Consider the following 20,345-nt stretch of genomic DNA (forward strand, 5'->3'; position numbering starts at 1 on the left):
TTTTTTTGGTTTTTCTCCGGTACCAGGAACCGAACTCACGACTTTGCGCTTGCCAGGCAGGCGCTTTTGCCGCTGAGCTAAATCCCCAGCCCCTTTACTGTGATTATCTTATACAGTGTAAAAGTTTAATACTGAGCTTTTACATTTCAGGAAAAAATAAGCATTTTTCCTAAATTATCACATCCAAATTATCTCAAACTGGTTACTAGATTTATTCATTAGATTTTTGAAGGAATCATTTAGAAATATAGTATTTCACAGCATTGTCAAAAGCTTTCATACATATAAAAGGAGCATGTTTCCAACACATACGTTCTCTCATTAACAAGAACTGAGATCAGATATACAAAAAAATTATGTAGTGGTAGCAAATTGCCCACTATAGACAGAAAACATGCCTTACAAAGAACTACAATCTTTTTTTAACAGAAAAAAAGGCAGTACATCACTTAACGTTGAAAGTTTAACCTATAGTACTGACAGAATTCCAAGTCTAACTTATTGGCCCTTTGACTTTATGGATAACTGTTAACTTCCCTGGGATTCATTTCTCGATTGGTACAACAAAGATAACTACAGTACTGATCTTAAGGGTTATTAGGAGAGTTCAGTAAGATTAAGCACTGACTCTGCAGTGTCTGGTACACAGAAAGCATTAACATATGAACTTTATAACAAAAAATCATAAACCACTCTTTTAAAATAATAGCTCTACCTTTTAAAACACAAGAAGTCTTAATTAATCAATGAGTTTCAATGCTCTAAATCAGAACCCCACCTAGCCCCATCTTTAACCAACCTGCGTTAAGGGCACTGCTGAAACGCTGTCCTGAAGGAGTCCTCTGAACCACCGTCAGGGTCAGGAAGAAGGGAGAAGGCACAGACCAGGTTTCTGTACCTTTCTGTGTGTGCACACAACCCACGCTCAGGGAAAACGCTGTAACTGGCCAGACTCACCTGCCCATCTTCCTCTACACTTCTGCAAACTTCTTGAACTAGGTCAGTTCTTTTTTCCAGGCACCCAGCCTAATGTGGTCCTACATCCTCACTACTGTATCATAATGGTCCTGACCTACTCATTCTCCAAACCCTTGATCTACAATTTCTTGTCTTTTCATCCCATCTACAGACACTTCTTTTCAAAATGAGCCAACTGATTCGGCATAATGTATCGCATATTTGGCACTATTAACATTTGGGGCTGGAAAATTATTTTGTTATGGGAACCTCTCTCACATTGTATAATTTTTAGCAGCATCCTGGGCCTCAACCCACTTGACAACAGTAGCAACCCTCCCACACAAGTTAGGACAACCGAAATTGTCTTTGCCAAATATCTCCTGGGGGCAAACTCACCACTAGCTGAGGACCACCGATCTAGCATAACTGCTGTCCAGTGCAGAAATTCCCTCTACCATATAGCACACAGAACAGATGCTTTGTAGGAAACCCACACCACCAGTATCTTTGAATAAAAACTCACAGAATTTTTCAAACATCTGAAAAATATTTCCATTATAAACACTGTTTTAAAAAGGCAAAAGAAAATTAAAATCATACCTCTGCCTTGTGACATTTTAATATGGCCAACAATAAAACAAAAGCCTTTCATCCTCTCAGTGTGACTGATTTCAACTAATACAGTGGCTAACTGTTAATTCTGGTAGGTATCAGATTGCCTGGGTTCAAAACCCAGCTTAGCCACTTCCAAGCTTTGTGACTTTAGTTAGTTAAGTTTCTAACTCCTTGGTCTCGGTCTTCTCATCTGTGAAACAGGCATTTGTAATATCCACTGCTGAGAATTCCTCAAGTAAAGTCCTTAAAAATATTAACCCAACCACAACATTGTGTACTGTGCCTGGAAGTTCATATGCTGCCATTTCCACTGCAGCATCACAGTGATGCAGCTGAATGAGAGAGCCATTCCCAGCAGCAGAATATGCCACACACAAGGCCGAAGATCATGTGGCCACTGTACTTCCTGCCATAGCAGACACCAGTCTGTCAAAAAAGAATGGAGCCAACATGCTGTGGCGTCACAGAAAGCGTCCTGACATCACTAACTTTCGATTCCACTTGTTCTGAAGTTCCAGCTGCTGCTGCCCTCAGGTTAACAGCTTGATCTTTCTAGTTGTCAGATACCTCAGCTTCTTTAAATGAATACCCACTGAGCTGGATTTCTTCCACTTGCATCTAAAAGAGCTCTAGTAAGATTTCTAAGTTTCAGATGAATTGACAGATCTAATCTGAGAGATACCAAAAGATGTATTTTAAATAGTTCATATAAAACTTGATCCTAACTACTACTGGTATATTTTAGAGGCACTACTTCTAAGTAAGTAATATATAGTTTTTAAAATATATACACTTTATTAGGTTTGTTTAAAAAGAAGATAGTTTTTTTGAGTTTTTTGTTTTTGTTGTTTTGAGACAGGCTCTTGCTATGTAGTTCAGGCTGGTCTTAACTCATACGTAATCCAAGCTGGCCTCGAAGTCATGGTTGATACTCCTGCAACAGTCTCCTGAGTGGTAGAAAACACCACCATGTCTGGCTTCAAAGTAACTAATAACTATTATCCGTTAGAATAATATTATTCTATCAGTTAGAGTCTTATTATCTGAATTTAGGAGGGATAAATACTTTTCTTTTTCGTCTTTCTCAATCAGAGTTTCACTATGCAGTTCAAAATGGCCTTGAATTCACTTTGTAACCCAGGCTGGCCTCAAACTCGAGGCAATCAAGAAGGAAAAATATGCTACAGAACTCTCTTTCAAATAATTTTTTATTGTAATTCTTGGATTTTATGCTATTATAAATACTAAATAGATATTTAATAGATAATAAATAGATATTTAATATAAATATAATAAACACAAACCAGAAATAGTTTACTTTAAGAGCTTGTAGTATTTCTGGCGGAATTTTGTGACTCTGAGCTCTTATGTTAGATGTCTGCTTGCAAATGAACAATTTTTCTAGAAAGGAACATGCTATTCCTAGCCAATGGTCTGTGAAGTATATTTTTAAGCTAACAAAAGCACCTAATAAATACATTAGATAAGTTTTCCACAAAATATTTGAAAAGAAGTTCCTTGGAGAGTAGGGTTCCAAAAGAAACAACTGTAGGCTACAGTTACTGTCCTACTTCCTCTGTCCTTCTGGGAGCTTTGGACATGCTGCCTCCTTAAGAGGCTTTTCTCCACCAGCCTTCTCTAACGTGGCTGCACCCACCAACCCATTCTACCCTACCTTATCACCCCATTTACTTTCAGCACAATTACCATGTCTGAATTATACTGCCACTATAGTGTCAGCTTTTCCCATTCCCAGCTTATAAATACAGTAAACATTTGCAGACGGGGAGTGAGAAGGCAGGGAAGGACGGAAAGCCCATAAACACACTGACCAGCATTACTGTCTAAACTCAGCACTATTAACATTTGAGCTCTACAATTCCTTGCTAAGGGGGACAGTCATGTGCCTGATAGGATATCTGGCAATATCCCAGCCTTCACCCACTTGGTACCCTGTATCTCCCTAGGCCCTGCTGGAGACAAATAACAATGGTCCAAATGTCCTAAGGAAGGCAAAACTGCCTGTCACTGCTTTTATGGATGACCACAACATCAAGTGCGTATCCCCAGGACTACTCTGTATGTTCAAAAGAAACCTCCTCAAGCCTCCGGCAACCAAACCTCCCACACAAGAAATGACTTCACTCTATTTCACACACACACACACACAAAATGGACACACACAAAATGGACACACACTAATGTCTTTTCTACAACTCTGATTCACCAGTGATCACATGCTCCTCCTTCTGCACCTCTTCCCAAAAAGACACCATCCCTCTGGACAGTTCTTCCACTTGCTTTCATGCGTCCAAGGACTTCATGTCCCCTCTCCTTTTCCTGTCCTCTTTAAAATAAGACTTAAATGAACTGCTTGTGGTTTTGTCTGTCCACTTTTCAACACCCATTCTTTTGACTTATTCTGATCTTTCATTAACTTTCATAAACTGTCCCTGCCAAGGTCATTGAAATCAGCATTTACTTAAAATTAAAGGGCAATTCTTATACTTCAACTTACTGAACTCAACAGCTGTTGACCAAGTTTATCCCTCACTCCTTCCAGGAAAAACTTCCTCCACGTGCCATTTAGGACAGCACATTCTCCTGCTTTCCTTCCTACTTCATGGTTTTTCTTTCAGTATCCTTCCCTTTGGCATGTATGTATTTATTTCTCCTATTTTAAAACAGAAAGTAATCTTGACTCCATTTCTCTCAACAGTTCCTACCCTCTTCCCTTGCTTCTCTGTGCAGCAAAATTACTTTTAAAAGTCTTCCACACTTGGAAAAAGAATAAAAAGCAAGAAAAGAAGGGAAAACTGGAAAGAAAGCTTCTGTAAATGAACAAGGGAAGAGAACCTGAAGGGAGGCTGGGGAATGGGGAAGAAAGAATCAAGATATATCACATACAGGCGCAAATTCCCTACAATGAATGTGATCATTATGTATACCTGAAATGTATAAATAAACTTAATTAATTTAAAAAAAGGTCTTGCATCCTCATTGCCTTTTCTTCATCTCCTTCCATTCTCTGTTAAACATATCCCAACCTGGACTCTAACCTCGGCTCACACTACTAAGACTGCAGCGGCAAGGTCACCAAGAGACTTCCATGCTTTGGTCAAACTTCACATCTTTCCCTTACCGCCAGTCACGGCAACTGACACTCCCTCTTCATGAACTTGCAGGACAGCCCATCTCAGAAGCTCCACCACTTCACTGCCCTGGACCCTTTCATCACCATTTCGTACCAAGATTACTTCAAGGTCCCTAAGTAGTCTCCCTGCTTCTGTCCTTGCCTCCTCCTACCATCTATTATAAAAGACAAAGCAATTTTTAAAAAATATAAATCAGACTACATCCTTTCTCTGCTCAAAACTATGCAATGGTTTCCCATCACACTCAGAACGAAATCCATACCCTAACAGGTCCTATGAAACCCTATCTGACCCATCCCCAGCTGCTCTGGGCTCATCTCCCACCACTTTCCATGGTAACAGGGTTCATCGCAACAACAGTCTGCATGCAGCTTCTCTAATAAAGCAAGATTACCCTCTCCTTAAAACTTCTGCACCTGCTCCGGTCTCTTGCCACAGACCTTCTCCACTGACAAGCACTTCACTGAACACCGGCTGGAACCCACTAAAGATGTGATTGAGTTGATGGGCTGTTCAACTACAATCACAGAAATGAAGGACACATCTACTTCACGGAAAACAAGGAAGGTAGGCTGATGCAATCAAAGTTGAAAGGCTGGCAGAAATTATGCTTCTGCTAGCCTGAAAGCCACTTACATCACTCCACTACCATGTTTCAAAATCTAAGGTTTAAAATGAACATTTCTTCAGTGGTTGCAGAAAGAAGTATAAGCCAAAACAGTAGACACTTTAAGAATTCAAATTATGTCAATCTCAGTCTGCTTCTGGAAATATTCATGCATCACATCTTCAAGCACTGCACAGTCTACTTATTGAACTGTTTTTAGGAAACTGTACTGTCAGAAAATGTCACTGAAAGAAAACTGGCAGGTGACAAGAAAGAATATCCCTCTCTCTGTTTTCTAAGTAAGACAGGGAGGGATCTAGGCTCCAGCTTCTTCTAAAACTCTCAGCAGCAGAGCAGTACCTAACTCCTTTCAGAAGCCTGACCTCTTTCAAGTTCTTAAGGAGGTTGAACCTAAGCTTTCTCTTTCCCCTTATTCCTCAAGCCCTAGAAGCAACTGTTACTTCCTGCAGTTTCCATTAATAACTAGGATACCTTAGCATCCTCTTGGCTCAGGCTTCTGGTATTTCTATAAATAAATTCAACTATCAAAGGTCCTGTTTTAAATGCCTGTTGGCTATTATGGCTTAGATCTAAAATGTCCACCAAGTCTCACCTTGGGAGGTGGGGTCCGGTTGGAAGAGACAAGTCATTAGGAATGAGACTTGAAAGGGTATATTCTCATCCCTGGCTCTTCCCTTCTCTGTATGCTTCATAACCACCACGATGTGAGTTTCCTCCGCTGGGCCCTTCTACCATGCCTGTTTCTGCCTAGAAGCCAGTCAACCATGGACTGAATCCACAGAAACAGTGAGCAAAAATAAACTTTTAAGTTTTAGGTGCTGGGTATTCTGTCCCAGTGAGAAAGCTGACTAAAAGAGCGGCTTCTGCTTTCCTTGGTGAAATGTGAATAATGTCAGAGAAAGTCTAGAGCACAGCTTCATTCTTTACCAACACTATCTGACCAACTATTATCTGGTACTTTGTAAGCTAGTAATGAAGTGATCCTCTGATCCTCCTTTCTTTGTGAAATATAAAGCAAGAGACAAGGACGACAGGACTCAGTTGGTACCCAGGTATAGTACCATCACAGTAGTACTAAAATCTCAAATATGAACTCCAAGCAAACATTAAGATCAGTGTGTTTCACTCTCTCGAGTATCTGCAATTAATAAGCTACTTGTTTTAAATGTGATATGGAGAATCGAATAAAAATTAGGAAGCCTGATATTTCATCCTATCTTCAACTTTACATACATCAGTTTACTTGTTAGGCTCAATTTCTCACACTATGGCTGGCTAAGATGCTACATGCTATGCTGTTATCTTTCCTATGCTGACATCTAGTGGATACACTTAAGATTTCATTTTTTTAAAAGAAAAAAAATAAAAATAAAACAGACTTTCAAAACAGGCTAATAGGTGAATAACAATAATTAATACATTGCATACTGTTACCTTCCTAAGTAGTTACTCAGAGTACAAGATACAGGCATGAAGTATTGTTCCAACAATAAAACCTTTCTTTTCAATGAACTAAGAGGTGCTATCTGTATAACTAAATGAAAGCTCTTATTTCAGCTATTTTAAACACTCACTAAGATACCAGGCCATGTACAATTAATAAATAAGCTGACAGATTAATGCATGGAAGTGAAGCACAATAATATTATATCAGATTGTCATGGCATCTGAGTTTGATTCAAAGGTTACCTCCGTATCAACATCCCTACATGTGCAATTTTATCAGTTCTGTACAACAACAAATTGTTATATGAAAAATCTAGTTCTAGATTTTTATAAGTACTCAACATATTTAAAAGTAAAAGCAGAAACATAACACATTTTGTAAACAGCTTTTAAAAACTGATGGGAAACATTGTGTTTGGGTACAGAATTATTAAATCACCTCCGTGAACAGTACTTGTTCGCTGGGTTGAAGGAGGTGAGTAGGAAGAAAACTGAAAAAATGTTTTGTTAGTGTACACTAAGAAATTTCAGCTTCACCACTGCTCTCATGCTGTATGCACTTCCATATACTGTAAATATTGTGTATACACTGGGCAAATGTCTTCTAGTTTTATAATACCTAATTTCTAGATATTAAAGAGGTTGCCAATGTATAACAAAATGTGGTATACATTTGTGTTAAAATTTATAGAAAGGCTGTTTTTTGAAAAGGACTTTGGGAAGTGAAATTGTAACACCACCTCTCAGTGACGTATTTGCCTATATCAAATGTGATACAGGAAAAAGAACTGAAAGAAATAGAGGATTCTAGGCCACAATGCTCCTACTTAGAAGACACTTTCGGTTGTAAACACTATTACATGTGTAGTTTATTGACTACTCCTGAGTATACTGGACAAAGATGAGTCCACTATATATGGAACAGCCAGTCTTTGTCAGTGTTTAGAAGTAGAGATAGTAAATAAAATATTATGTAGAGAGCCATTTGCTACCATTAATAATAAAATACTGTTCTTTGCAAATGGAATGACTGAACCACTTTTTCAGCAGTACATATTTTTCTATTTGTGCTGGTTCAGGGTGGAAGGAAGAGAACAAAGTGCAAAGGACTTTAAATAAATGTGTTCTGGTGAAGGCTGACCACACTCCTTATGTCTGTGTACTTTGCTGGGACACAGTTGTATATAAAAAGACAAAAAAGTCCTAATGTACAACATTTAGTCTTAAAAAGGCTGACAATATATAACAAAAGTAGAGTTATTAAATGAACACTTCATGTGAAAATTCACAGGAAAGACTGTTTTTTTTTTTTTTTTTTTTTGGTTTTTCTCCGGTACCGGGAACCGAACTCACGACCTTGCGCTTGCCAGGCAGGCGCTTTTTCCGCTGAGCTAAATCCCCAGCCCCTAGGAAAGACTGTTTTTAAAACAACTTAGAAAGTGAAACTGTTCAGGTCCCCTCTAGGCATTACATGTATGTGTATCATCAGTTCCTTGAGTTGATAGAGAGATAGAAAGGGATAAATATTCTAGGCCAGAGTGCTCCTTTGTTTTTATTTTTTATTATTTGGAGACAAGGTCTTGCTATTAGTTTAGGCTGGCCTTCAGCTCACTATGTAGCTCACTGTGTAGCTGGCCTCAACCTTGAAGCAATCCCGCCTCAGCCTCCTCAGTATTGGGATTAGAGGCGAGTGCACCACCACACATGGCCGAAGTGTTCCTATTTACAAGATACTTTCAAGTACAGCCTTTGTTAAGTATAGGTGTACAATTTATTCAATGCTACTATACATATAGTGGGAAATTTAAGTCCTTGTTGGAAACATCTAGTCTTTCTAGATGTTTAAGGTACACGTAAGTGAAAGTCAAGGGCTTAAATAATGCCCTTTAAGTACTTTTTATTACTTCACAGGGATGATTCCATTTTGGGAACGGAACTCTGTCAACTTCATGTCTTGGACAGTATGCTAACTGTTCACAGGTTAGGGGATATTCAGCATTCTTTGTCCATTAATTGAGTTCTGGTTGTCTAGCCATTGTTCTATATGTAGACTGCCATTAATACTGATGGATATTAAAGGATATATCCTAATGCCCCAATAAATTAGAAGTAGCAAAAATATTCTCTCTATAAATAGCTTTTTGTTAGTTTTTAGGAAGACTATCTTCTAGAAGTGATCTTTATTAAAGCCACCTGTTGGAGCTGGATGTGGTCCTGAACTCAGTCAACACGATGGCAAAGAAGAGAAGAAGAGGGTGAGGGAAGGGCTCTCTGCCAGCATCTTCATATCTGGGGATGGTTTGGGAATATAACCATGGGTTTATATGTACATTTTTGGTAAAGTATTTGGGTTAGCTATGTACAATGTTCATACTCTACTGTACAACATTTAAGTTTTATAGATATCCTGAAGTGATAACGCATGATTAAAAAAAAAAGAGCTAGTAAATTAGCCAACTTGTAACTATTTGTTGTAACAAGAGAGATGCCATTATGGACATGGAATTGCCGGCCACCTCTGGATGGTAGGTATCAGCTTGTCACCAGCCTGGCAGCAGAGCGGCTGCAAACAGCAGACAGCTCATTTTACACTGAGCATCAAGGGAAAGCACTATTTTAATTACAACTCTGCCACTACATCCATCAAAAGGCCTGTTGTCACGTTCATCTTCAGTGAGATTTTTGTCCCAAAGACGGGCAGGATACAATTTTTTTCTATTAGACTGAGTTGGTACAGTGTACTCTTGGTTACCAAAACTACTCTAGTAGCTTTGGGATTCTGAACTGTGAGTATTTGTGATGTGTGGAAAAGCATGACACACACTATACTACCTCAGTCACACAAACGTCATGTTGTGTACTATATGCAAGGCCTAGGACACATGCACTTAAGCTACTTATGCCTATGAATGACTTTGTTCTTTGCTTGTTTTTCTTTCCTGTAATGTACATATTAACTTTTTAAAAATAAAGATTATTTTAACCCCCTCTGCCAAAGAAAACTAATTCAGGAAACTGTATACCACACCATTAAACTAAATGATATTAACAACATTCATTACTTCTGGGTGAGAATAACCATCAGACTGGGTAACTTCGAAGGTTTAAGTAATATTCTAGTTCCTTAATGAATGGTGGATTCAAACGATTGTTATTTTTAGGTTTTATAATTTACAAATAAGGTGTATACATTCTTTTGTACTTGCAAGTAACTAAAAATATTTTAAAATGTAAAGCCATTGTTGATTACAGAGCACATGTGACTCATTCAAAGATTCCCAACAAAAAAAGGCCTACACTGGAAATTCAGGTGCCTGTACTCCTTCCAATATATAAGCTGTAATGTCTCGGTGCTCTACTTTTTAAAATTTACCACTATAGAAAACCTCAAATACTTCTGTATCTAGGGTTTATAGTACCTGATAGTGATGGTGCTTCTTTTAAGCCATGCTAACTTTACTTAGTAACTGTCTGCTAATCACTGTGTAGACACTGAGTATCTGGCAATGAGGAATTCAGAGATAAATGGGAGACTAAACACAACAGTGTTGCATGCTTCCGTATAGAAATAAAAGCACACAATGAACACAGAGAAAAAGGAAAACCTAATTAAACCCTAGCAAAGTTAGTAAACACTTCCCAGAGGGGCTGATTCTTAATTCTTTATTTGCTGTCTCTTTAAGAAATAACTTAGAGAACAAGGGTAAAGTTCTCATGCCTGAGGCTCTCAGTTCAATCCACAGCAAGGAAATGTAGTATGTGTTTTAAAAAAATGATTAAAACTAAAGAATGAAGTACAGATCCCCCTCATCATATACTCAAAACCCCAGAGTAAAGCTATCACATTTTGCTATACTATAGGGTTCTCCCGGTATCCACAGGGACTGGTGCCAGAACCCCCTCAGGCACTAAAATCTGGAGCTGGTCAAGTCCCTTACATAAAATGACGCTGTTGTTTGCATACTACCTACTCACTTCTCAGTTAATTATAATGCTCAATAATGTACAATGCAAACACTGTGTAAACAGTGCTTGTTACACTGTATTGTTTTAAGAATGACATGGAAAAAAATCAGTACATATTCAATATTAATGCAATGTTTTTCTTGATTTTATTTTTTGTTGTTCTGGAGCTTGAACTCAGCCTCATCCACAACAGGCAAGTGCTCCACTGAGCTACAACATGCTCACCACCTTTGAATCTTTTTAACTGCAGTTACTTCAGACCACACATGTGGAACCCACAGATACAAGAAACTGCCATTATCTGCTGCCTCTTCACTTCTTCTGTGCAATTAACACCCCAATATTCCCCAACTACCTTTCCTCTCCTCCTTCTCAGGCAGTCCGTGCCTTAAAACCATGCTTTCTTTGCATCATCTAAACATTTTTTACTACAAGGTTATGTATTTTTTTAACTTTTTTATTTTAAAGAGAAAAGAACCAAAACAACTTAACAAACACGAAGACATAAACGAAACAACACAAAAACAGTAAAAGCAATACAGAATTCCAAACAAGGTGATAGGAAATTAACAATGGTTGTTGTATTATATATTGTTACCTTCAAAGTGGTTACTCAGATAACCAGATATAGGCATGCAAGACTGATCAAACAACTACACATTAACTGTTCCTTTCCATAAACCAACAGAAACTATAAGTACAATTATCTTAGCTATCTTGTGTGTATACATATATATGTATTTTTCCCCTCCTTCCTTCTCCTTTTCCCCATCCCAATTGTTCTTTCCTTTTGAGCAGTTTCTTTCCCTTTCACAATATCTACTGTACCTTTTAGATTTTACTTACTCTTTAAGATTCTTACACAAGAAGACAATACGATGTTTACACACGTGAGTCTGATTTATTTCACTTATGAGTATGGTCTCTAGTTGCATCCATTTACCTATAAAAGCCTCAAATTTATCTTTTTTATAGCTGAGTAATATTCCATTGTAGAAAAATACCACAACTTTTTTATCCATTCCTCAGCTGGTGGGCATTGGGGTTGTTTCTATGATTTAGCTATTACCAACTGTGCTGTTGTAAACATGGGTGCACATATATTGCTGTGGTATGATGTTTTTAGTTCTTCTGAAAAAATACTCAGAAGGGAACTAGCTGGGTTGAATGGGACCTCTAATCCTAATTTACTGAGGAATCTCCAGACTAATTTCCACAGTGGCTGCACCAGTCTACACTCCCAGCAACAGTGGATGTATTCTTAAATAACATAAAATTGGTCTGATTTTCAATTTTCATGAAGGAAATACTGTACATATTCTTTGAAAACCGGCTTTTCTGAATTTTTTGAGAATTAATCATTTTCACCTTACCTATTACATCCTACTGTATTAATTCAAAGAAACAAATGTGTTTTCAATTTTTTTACTAATTAAATTATCCCTTATACATCTATAGACATGCTACACAGACTTGTGTCTGTGCACAAGTTTTTACAGGGCATCCATCTGGCAATGAAAAGGCAGCTATAACTTTACTGAATGAAGCTAAGTTGCTCTCCAAAATTCTATCAACTCACTATTCTACTGTTAAAAAGACTTGTTCTTTTTCATCTCCCAAAAATGGAGGCACTGGTTTGCAGACTGAAATCTCACTGATAGTTTAATCTGCATTTTCTTGGTTACCAGTAAAAATGTTCATATTTTTATACCGTTATAAGCCACCTGGGAAATGTGTGTTTCTTTCCCTTGCCACCTATACCAGTTTTTTCTACTACTCTCTCCCCCAGCCCCATCTTCGCTGTGCTGATGCTGCTCTGCATCGCTAGTGCTAACAATTCTCAGACATGCTTGCAAGCTACACCCTTGTCAGGAGGAACTGGACAAGGCAGGAAGAGAAGAGAAGTTTCCAGTTAGGACAGGCTAGCAGTTGCTGAAGGTGAATAGGGTGGTGCCAATACCCAATGCCCTAATTAGAGGTAGATACAGCCCATGGGTTCTAGCGTAATGACAGTGGCAACTTACCTGTTATTTTCTCTTTGAATATTCAGCTGCTTTATTCCACATCTTTTCCTTTCTGCTCCCCAGCCTTTCCAATAGGTACCTTTGTAATGAATCTGTCTGAAATCCCCAGAGTAACATGAGTTCCTCACTCAACTCCAATGGTGTATCATGCTTTTTCTTTCCAAGAGTTTTGGGAAATCTACGTAAGAATTCTGGAATACCAATCCTTTGATTTTTATATATCAGGTGAATATTTCCTTCTCCCAGTCTCTAACATGTCTTAACTTTATGATGCTGTTTGTGGTTAATAGTCCAATATTTCATCTTCTCTTTGTGATCTGTGCTTATAATTTAAGTAATAATTCTTCAAAATCATCTTAGCTGTTCTTGGACTTTTATTCACCTATGTGTTTGTCAAATTCTCAAAAAAAAAAAAAAATCCTGAAGGGATTTTCATTTAATTTTGCATTAAATGTGTACATTATTCTGAGGCAGAAATGCCATCATAATATCAATCCTTCTGTAACCTAATCTATGAATATGTATTACATGAACATATTCTTTACTACTAAACAACTTTGCTTTGTTGGGATCAAGTCTATTTGATATATATTTCTTCATTCATTCCTGTATTTGACATGCTATTTTCACTTTGGACTATTAGTAAGACTGACCTACTGACTGTAGTTACTGGTTTTACTATCAAGCCTGTTTTACATAAATTTTTTTGGTATTCTTTGAAACAGTTTATAAACAAAAGAACACACTGGCTCCTTGAAGAGTTTTATAAGGAAGTTCTTCCAAACATTTAAGAAGTCTACACTGCTTTCATCTTTGAAACTCTAGCCATTAAGCAGACATTCTGTCACACAGCCATTCTCCCCAAGCATCAAATGAATAAACAAATGCACAATTCAAGCAAAATAGCTTACTCATTTAAAAAAAGATTACCTAACCACATCCCATGGAAAGAGTAATTTTAGATCAACTGAAATGAACTGCAACTTTATAGATTAGGGAATAAACTTTTGGAATAGGTAACCTATTGTGGTGGACTTGTAACTGGGGGTCAACTTGTAACACTGAAATGAACTGAATCAGCTTGGTGCTGGGTGTGGGAGACCCACCTGAGGACTGTTGCCAGCAACACAAGAGGCAGAACTGGGAAAGAAGATGGGAGGCTGTTGGGAGCTGGTAGAGCCTGTGGGAAGCTGTTAAGGAGTTGCTGGTTCTCTTGGGCTATCCTGCTGAAGGACCTTTCATACTGGTTTCCTGATGAACTTGGCTATTCTTGCTGGAGGAGGAGTCTGGGCCCTCATTGTCACTGAGAATGGCTACACTTCACTTTGGGGGAGCTCTGCTCCTCACTTTGAGAATCACTTCTTGACTCAGGAGTGGAAGATGGTGCACAGCTCAGTCTCCCAGAGAAGCTTATCCCATTGGCTTTCCTGATGGGAACATGGCTTTCCTCATCAGTGGAGGAGCTCAGAACCTCACTGTTGCTGAGGATGGCTGTGGTACTTTTCAAGGGAGCTCTGGGTCTTACTCTGAGCATCACTTCCTGGTTCCAGTACAGATCCTGCACCCTGATGGCACAGACTTTCTAGCTTCCACCGCTGACCTCTGGGCCTTCCTCCCAGCACAGATCCATGAAACAGGCCTGCATGAGACATTATCATGGGCTCTAGGCCTCCAGTTGGACTTGTGGGAGGCACTGTGATGGACTCTAGGTCTTCAGCTGGACTCATGCAGGACACTACCATGGGATCCAGGCCCTCAGCTGGATTCTTTGGTCTTTAGTGTGTGGATAAATTTCCTGTACTCTCTTTTTGTATATGATTCTTCAGGTATTATAAATAATCTTATAAAATATGTGTCCTGTATTATTATTGTTCCCCTTACAAAACCCCAAACTACAACACATATCAAGGGATAATTCAAACATAACCCCCAAAAGGTTAATAAAAGCAAAAGAGCAAAGCTGGCAGACAAATGTCTACTGTTAAGATATAGGTCTCCAACTGAGAGAAAACCGGTCAAAACTTGCCATATATGAGTGAAGTACCACTCACAGTTATCTTAACAGGACTGAAATAGCTAAGCTCTTAAATTTGTACTTCTACTTTCCTTCTCTCATAATTTGAATTAAAAGATAAAGTATTCTTGGCAGTGAAGTCTCCCGTAATTTTCTGTGTGGACTGAGGTCTCCTCTTAATTTTAAAGTCCTTGTGACATTAGGTAGAATGGCTTTCTACCCAATCACCAACGAATAAGAGAATCTTAGACCAGAAAGGGATCATCCATGCTAACATGGAAGCCTCCAGCTCAACCATTTAACTTCGGTCTGAATTTATTCTATCATGTCAAGCAGTCTTCTACTCAATGCTTTAATATTTGCATGACTCAAGTTTTAGACTTCAAATCTTTAGAAAAAATTAGAAACTTCAGCAACAACTGAATGATAAATAATTAATACAGCATAAATCTTGCCCTCAAGAATCACAAATCCTTGTACTGAGCTGAAATTCACTCACATGTTAACTTCCTCTGAGTCCAATTCTCATTAATCTCCCAGAAGCAAACCAAAAAAATCCCTGTGCCACTGAACAAATCATTAAATATTTGAAGCATCTTTAATAGTGAAGTCAAAAGAAAACTATCCATTAGACTATACATACATACTCACATATGCAAAAAATTACAAATAAGACATTTCCTCTCTATTAATTATGAGGATTACCATCTGAAAGACAATAATATTTACAAGTGGTCATTTAGGAAATACTTTAACAGTACAGACTAAAGGAAATAAGGGCAATAGAATCATTTTCCCAGATGAATCAACCTTTATTTTTGTATCCAAAATGTCCAGCAGAAGGCCTGGATGCTATAAATGTTAAATGAAGGTATAAGTTTATGAATGAAATCTTACATGTTTGATATACTATGGCATTATGTATGGTCATAAATAAATGTATATCATTCACACAAAACAAACTGAAAACATTTTCAGATGTTCCTGACAGAAATTAATACTACCACTAAAACTTTCAAACTGAGGAAAAAAAATTTTCAACACAAAAAAAATTTTTTACAAGTATAATTACTAAGAAAAGACAGATGATAACTAAGAAATGCCCTTCACTAGTTAGATCTGTTAAAGCCTAGCATAGTAATGGTGAACCTTTCAAGGCTTTCAATGTAACCGCCTGCTGCAACACATGGGCCACAGGTTTGCCACAACTGGCCTAGGACCATAAAGGAATTTAATACAGTGAAACTGCAAAAGGGTACCAATGTTTCCCTTGTTTTTAACTGTAAATTAACCTAACAGCACTTAAAATCATTCTCTTAAATGTAACTTCTTTAGGCTCATCGTAACCAAACAAAATTTATACAAAGCAACAATATTTTTTTCTTCTTGGTAATGTTTTTAAGGGCTTGAATAATTTTATACTTACAGATCACTGTCTCTTACAAGCTAAACAAAATGCAACAGAGATCATTAGTTACACTCTGATCTTACTGAGGTGGCCATTAAAATTGAATGAAAAAAATGTACAGATAGATATAGATATTTATGTATTTTTTTCATTATATTCTTTTTAAAAAACACTATTTTACTTCAGTTGAAGAGTAGAGACAAAAAGCCTGGGCAGATTTTTAAAGTTTGGTCCAAAATATTTTCAAAGAACAAGGGTTGATACCACTGACTAAATAATATTAAAACTAGATTTAGAGTTGGGCATGGTGACACACACATGTAGCCCCAACACTCAGGAGGCTGAGGAAGAAGGATGGTAGTGCCTTCAAAGCCAACCTGGGCTACATAGTGAGTTCTGGACCATCACAAACTACACAGTAAGACCCTGTCTTAAAAACAAAGAAAAAGTGAAATTTAAAAGAACAAAGGCTGATTTCCAAAACAGTTGTTTTCTTAATACTGTGGAATATGCTTAATTTTTTGAACCATTTTTAAGAACACAATGTGCGAGTATCATATAACATTTTTCAACGAAGCACACCATGTAATTACTATAGCTTTTAAAGCTTTGCAGAGTATGTAAGAGAAATGCATAGTTGCATAAGCCTACATTCATTACTAAGCTGCTTTGACTATTTTACCCAGTCATCTAAAGTTGCTGGGAGAAAGGAATTGAAGAGGGTGAGAATGCACAGAAAACGTGAGCACAGCCCAGAGGACTGTGAAGTGATCTGAAACCACACAGCTCAAACCCTGCAATTCCTGAGAGAAATTGAAGACTAGAGAGATTCAGTGACTCAGGCAAGAGCGACAAGTGAGTGAAAGAGGCGGGCTTATCCAACTGAGCCTGACAGATCTGTGCAGCTTTTGAGAACACGTTTAAGATACAGCAGCAAGGCCAGACATGGAGAGTCAAGTACCACCATCACCACTGCAACAAACACAGAAACAAATCGAATGCCCTATCCCGACCCCTTCTCACCAAGGGTAAAGACTGTCTGGCTACCAACCAAACTTCAATCGACCAGCTAGTCCCGAAATCCAGTCAGTTACCAGCTACTGGATCAGCGCCACAATTTAGTGATTCCATTCTCCAGGTCCTTCCTCGTACAGGCTGACACATTACTACATATAGTTCATGCTACTGAAGGAACTGCATTTGATGACTTTCTCCAAGGTGTTACATTTTCCTCTACTTACAGATCACAAGCATCAGACTGCTATCCACATTCTCCCAATGGCAATTATGACAACTGTTAAAAATTTCCAGCTTTTCACACTGATACAGTCTGTATTTGTATGTGTGCATATTTTCCTTTTTTACATACTGATGTTCCTTAAACCTAAAAGTGAGTTCTTTCAAGGCAGGTACGTTTGAAGTTTAACATCTATTTTGTATTCCTTCTCTACAAAATATGCTGTCTCTCTTATCACTAACCAGCAATCAGAATCTTCTTCAGTTACTTCACAAACCTCTAGCCTGTAGCATTAGGATATTTTAAAGGAATGGATATGTCCCTCTATTCCTCTGAGCTAAGTTATATATGCAAAAAAATGCTGTATTTATCAAGTATGATGGAGAAAGTAAAGTCAAACCAACTTTTCACTAGGAGAGGGTCTCAATCTCAGGGCCACAGAAGGCAATCACTGGTCTATGAATCTGAATGGGAACCTTTCTCTATATGAAAGCTAGCAATTCCCTCATTTACAAGTATAGTCTACAAACCACTGTAATACTAGAAGTACCCATAAAGCTGTTATTAATTGAAATTATAAGTATTTATCCACCACTATTTAAAACTACAGTGAATAGCAAAATTGTTCCTAAAGCTGATACTCTGAGAAACGTATTTTAATCATTATGCTGGGGCAAAATACATGGGCTTCTCCAGATAAGTACCCCTGCACTATAACACATAGAATAGGTGAGGTGGTAACAGTTCTGAAAGATCATCACAACTGTCATATCATCTCTAGCAGAAGGATAGGATAGTTTTGAAATGTAAATACATGTCCAATTTGTGATAAGAGCACAAAAAAGGCATTTTAAAACTGATCATTTTTACTTGAAGAACACAAAGTACATCTATTACAAAAATTACATTTTCAAATACCTATTAACTTGTTATAAGTAAAATAACTGCAGGAAAAACAATGACAGAATTACAAATGTTTAAGTACTCAGGACCCTTTAATGGTAACTATACTTTTTGTTGAGTACAATTTACTTCCAAGATTTTTTTTGAAAAGGACAAAAACCAGTAAGTAACAGGTAGGATTCTTATTTAAAGCAAAATATAAACAAGTCTTCCTTTCTAGCTTCCAATGGAGGCTGGAAGAAATTATACTAAGTTACTAAAATTAAGGCATAGACTTTTATTGATGACCTATACTAGTGATAAATAAAATGACTTACAAGGGAATTTAAAGAAAGCACATACCTCTCCTACTGAAAGAAAGCTGTAAAAAAAGTAGTTCTAATTAATTTACATTTCCCCCACTGCTGCCTATTCTAAGCCAGAAACTAAACAGAGTATTTCAGATATTTTTAGTTCAATATACAGAATACTTCCCTTAAATATATTTAACCAATGTAGCTTTTCGTTTAAATAATTATTTTTCATTTACATCTGAATAATCATTTCCCCCAAAGACATATTTACCTTCAGCCAGTGCTGGTGATTCTGTCCTTGTCCTTCTATCTGTTTAAAGAAAGAATAAAGAAGGAAGTCTAAAACATTATACTTTGAAACAAGTTATTACAGTTAATTTTAAAAATAAGTATCACTGAATGCTAGCACATGCATGTTACGTATTTCCTTGAATTAGCATGACTGCTGTCTATAGAGGGTATAACTAAAATAAACCGTGTTAAGCCCTAGAAAAACAATGCATGATAAAACCACCAAGATGTCACCCTCAAGACACTCAAACACTAACACATGTACCAAGATAAACACAGAGTTCTCATCACAGATCATGAAACTAGCAAAGACAAGAGAAGGAAAACTGGTTATTCCTCTTTATTCTTGTGGCAGGGGTCTAAAATTATACAGACATATTTATATATTATCACAATTTAAATTCATTTAGTACCAATATATTAAAAACCCATAATCCTTATGCCATGATGATAACTTCTTACTTACCAGAGGCACATTTGGCAAAACTCAAGTTAACTACAAAGTCCTGTCTAGGATTAGTTTTTAGGACCTAAAATAATTTTAGATAAAATGAAACTTCAGCCATGTGTGGTGGCACATGTTTGTAATCACAGCACTCAGGAAGCTCAGGCAGAAGGATTGCCACGAGTTTGAGGCCAGCCTGGGCTACATAGCAACATCCTGTCTCAAAAAAGAAAAAAAAGAAAAATTCTTTTTCTTTAAGTCTGCAACTAAACTATACTAAACTAGCAAATATCCAACTAATGTAAATAGTCACCTTTGTCTAATTGTTTAGTCTATAGTTCAAGTTGTAAATTTAACAAACACACAATGTATGAAAATGAAACACACATGTATGAAAATGTTGGGTACAATGCTGAATTTTACTGTCTTCAGACAGTAAAACTGCACTGTCTTTCTAAGAGAATACATCATTTTATCATGTATCCTATCTTCTACAGGCTGAAATGTAGTTCTATGTCTTTTTTTTCCCCCTTGTTTCTTTTTAATAAACCAAAAAATGTAAATAAGACTACCAAAATTTAGGCTCCTGTGATTTAGACATTCTGATTCTGGGGAAGAAAAAAGGGCTTCTGCCAAAAGACACAGGGAGGGCTCTGCAAGATTCTGAGGTAGTAACCACTGCTTGTTCATCTCTGACTTCTAAGCAGCCAGCTAAGTTTAATTACCATATTGGGAGTTGGGGCTAGAGGGCTGTGCTATAAATTGACCCTAATAACTAAAGGGACCTACAGGTGATTGTACACATAGGATACAGGAGATATTTTTTGTTTGTTTGTTTGTTTTCCGGTACCGGGAATCGAACTCACAACCTTGCGCTTGCCGGGAAGGCTCTGTGCTGCTGAGCTAAATCCCCAGCCCCTACAGGAGATATTATACCAAGAATCAAGGGAATTTGAATGG

At 37.5% G+C, this 20,345-nt stretch overlaps 1 protein-coding gene across 4 annotated transcripts in view; it reads right to left on the reverse strand.

The window, feature by feature from the left end:
• Positions 1-20,345, reverse strand: part of Fam49b (family with sequence similarity 49, member B) — a 152,400-nt gene that overhangs the window by 29,977 nt on the left and 102,078 nt on the right. For 3 of the 4 annotated variants that reach the window (XM_005397991.2, XM_005397993.2, XM_013521325.1), the window contains exon 3: positions 18,921-18,959. The gene's annotated coding sequence lies outside the window, so the exon portion shown is untranslated. Of the gene's footprint in view, positions 1-18,698; positions 18,718-18,920; positions 18,960-20,345 lie in introns of all 4 variants that reach the window. The other variant, XM_013521326.1, reaches the window with a different exon arrangement.

Source organism: Chinchilla lanigera, unplaced genomic scaffold, assembly GCF_000276665.1.
Source record: "Chinchilla lanigera isolate Chin_1 unplaced genomic scaffold, ChiLan1.0 scaffold00060, whole genome shotgun sequence".
Classification (NCBI taxonomy): Eukaryota; Metazoa; Chordata; class Mammalia; order Rodentia; family Chinchillidae; genus Chinchilla; species Chinchilla lanigera.